This window comes from Tenrec ecaudatus, chromosome 3, assembly GCF_050624435.1.
Source record: "Tenrec ecaudatus isolate mTenEca1 chromosome 3, mTenEca1.hap1, whole genome shotgun sequence".
In the NCBI taxonomy this organism is placed as follows: domain Eukaryota; kingdom Metazoa; phylum Chordata; class Mammalia; order Afrosoricida; family Tenrecidae; genus Tenrec; species Tenrec ecaudatus.
In genome coordinates, this window is record NC_134532.1 from 163,493,693 (window position 1) to 163,497,051 (window position 3,359).

Here is a 3,359-nt window from a genome sequence, read left to right on the forward strand (position 1 = left end):
GATATGCTTCCTTCTGAGCAGGGGTTTGATGATAATACAGTTGTTTGGATTTTACACTTATATATTTTCCTATATGATCTATCTTCATTTCTCCCAGTAATCCTACATACTTGCGTGAAGTTCATAAGTAGGGCCTCTTTCCATCTGTTCACTCATTTTGCATCAGGAAAGGTGGAAAGACTTGTCTGTTTCATATCGTTTGCAGAGACACCAACCATGTTCAGCCTACCTTCTCCCCGTCAGTCTGCATAGAGCAATGCCGCTCCTGAGTAGTCCTTCCCTATACCCAACACATGCACAGCCGAAGGCTTTGCTGGTCTAGCACGATTCGTGACTCTCAGCATGAATCCACTGAGGTTTAGAAGAAGCTAGGTATTTACAGACATGGTTGATGGCAACAGGAAGCTCTCCAAGAAATCTACCTGCGGTCGATAGGGCTGGCATCTAGGTGAGGGGTTAAAAAGAGGACCTTCGTCAGAAAAATTGGACACTTCAGAATCTTGGAGCAGATCTCACAGGAAGCTAAGGCAAGTCTTCGGGGCTCCTGGGAGAAAGGCTCCCTTGGGCAAACAAGCGATTCAATTTTTCCCAATAAAGCGATTCAATTCTTCTCAATAATAAATAAGGGGAAGATCCACGCTGAATACCTCAGCAACTAGACAATGGACAAAATCAGACAAGAGGTGTAAAGGTGATGTCGGATTCACTTGTGCAATCAGTGGGACTCAGCAGTGACAAGTTACTCATCAAGCAGGGAGACTGCAAGAGGGTTCAAAATGACCACACAGTGGCAGCTGTAGGTTTGAAGACCAATGCTGAACTGGCCAAGTCAGTGGGTTGGAAATAGACTCCAATTTTGGTGATTCTGGGAAAATTCAGAACTACAAACATGCTCGAACATTTGAGTGGCAGGAGACGCTGTGTACTTCTATAGTATCAAGTTTTGCAGGTAGAAGACTTCAACCATGCTATTGCTAGTCAAAGATTGGCTGGAGAAAACATATTGGCCAATCAATATTCTAGAGTTACTTGAGTCCCATCGTTGATTATGAAACTCTTGGTCTTCTGGAAAGTGGTTTGCCCACAGTTGTTTTTGCAAAAGCAACTCCACAAAACAATCCCAAATTTGCCACCCAGTAGTCAGGGACTGGCATTCAACCAAAGAGTCAGACAAGAGCCTAAAGCCTCAGAACCTGCTCTTCCCCCAAGTAAACCAGCAGCTCCTCAGGCTCTCTTTCATGGGGAGGACTACTCTCTTTCATGGGGAGGACAATTCTCTTTCACGGGGAGGACTACTCTCTTTCAAGGGCAGGATTACAGTAAAGGTGTCATCTTCCACCTCAGAGACAAGGTGGTGGTGGAGATGTCACCTGGCAAGTCTTTATTTAACTGAAGGTCAATAGCACGGAAGATAATTAAGGACAGTGAGCAAAATGAAGGTATCGATGAGGTAGTCAAGCTCATCAACATTTACAAAGCACCACAATTAAATGTGCAGCATAACTTTGTCCCTGAAGCATAGAATGGAAACTTTTTTTAACTGAGCACAGGTCAGCTATGTATATGGTGTGAATGACCAAATACTTTGTGACTACTTTCAAACATGTAGACAAATTCATAATGTCCATTTCTCTAAATAAAAATGATTCTTAAGCTGACTTTAACATCATCAGCAATATTGTTGATATTTTTACCCAACTTTAATCTTGGTTTTATTTCTTATAGTTCTTTTTATTGTATCACCTCAATACATATCAATATTTGTTATGTATAGCTCAAGTCTTACAAAGTGTTAATTGGGCTAGGCAGATTTTAACATTAAAATGATTACAACAGACCTTTCAGCATACATATGCTGAAATTGTCATTGTCAGACATTGTGCTGGGTTTTGATAAATCGACATGTAAATAGATGGATGAATAAATTAAAATATTAATTTAGTCAAAGAGCTCACATTTTATGAAAAGTGGACAATTCCTGATATAACAGATACTCCTAGGATAGACTGAAATGCTTGAAAAAATATCAGAGCTGAGTAGAAGCACATATAAGAGAATATATATTAAAATGCTGTGTGCTATTACATATGTAGAAATAATTCTGGGAATATGTACGAAAGACCTTTAGCTCAGGCTCTGGAGAGGGAATAAAGTTTAGGGAATAGAAGCTAATAAAGGTGTCCTAAAAGAAATGATAACTGATCTGCTTCCTCAAAGCGTGTGCTGTATCAGAAAGTAACAAAACAGAAAGCAATAGCCACTGAGTTCTGATCACAGTGATCCTAAAGGGCCAAGTAGAACTGCCTTCACAGGGGTTCAATACTGTAAATCTCCATGAAAGCAGCCACTCACACATCTCTCTTGTGAAGTTGTTGGTTCAAACAGCTGGTCTTTCATATTAGCAGTCAAAGGCTCAACAATTTCACAACTAAGTTTCTGTTCTAGGTCTTGGAGGAAGAGGTAAATGGATAAATAATATAATCCCATGAGCAAATTATCTCAAAATTGTAAGCATTGTCACAATGTTCTTTTCTTTTTCTAATTGAATTATTGATATAGATTGATAGTTGTGAGATTAGTAAATTAATATTTAATTATAAATAGTAATTTTCAGTGCTTGCTTGTAGTAGAAAAGGAAAAACACTATTATACATGTACAAATGCCAGCAAGAAAGATATTACAAGCAACCAAAATATATGTCATGTATTCTATTAGAGTAGTCTGGGGATAAGTCATTGCCACATGCGTTTATATTTGGTTGTTGATCTAGTTGCTGTTAGGTGACACTGAGTAAGTTCCTCTGTAAAATAGAATGAAGCACGGCCCGGTTCCTCACCATTTTCATTGTTATGATTGGGCCCACTGTTGTAGCCACTGGGCCGATCCATTTCCTTGAGAGTCATCTCTTTCTCTGACCTCTCTTACTGAGCATGACGTCCTTTTTAGGCAGGTCTCTCTTGATAATATGTCCAAAGCACATGAGATAAGGTCTTGCCATCTCTCTTCTAAGGACTATTCTGACTACTTCTTCCTAGACAGAATTGTTTGTTCTTCTGGCAACCATGTTGCTTTTGATATTCTTTGTGAGCAACATAATTCAAATGCATTGATTTTTTTCTGTCTTCCTTATTAATTGTCCGACTTTAACATTCATATAAGATTACTGAAAATACTGGACTGGAGTCAGGCTCTTCCTAAAACCTCAGAGAGGCATCGCTGCTCTTCAACAATCTAAAGAGCGCAACCAATTTGCCAAATGCAATATGGCATTTGATTCCGTGATTGCTACTCACATGAGCATCGATTGTAAATGCAAAGTGGCATTCTTGATTTCAATATTTTCCCTCTTTATCATGAT

At 39.1% G+C, this 3,359-nt stretch overlaps 1 pseudogene; it reads left to right on the top strand.

Moving 5' to 3' along the window:
* Positions 1-391: 391 nt before the first annotated feature.
* On the top strand, positions 392-1,522 carry LOC142442440 (apoptosis-inducing factor 1, mitochondrial pseudogene; annotated as a pseudogene).
* Positions 1,523-3,359: the final 1,837 nt, after the last annotated feature.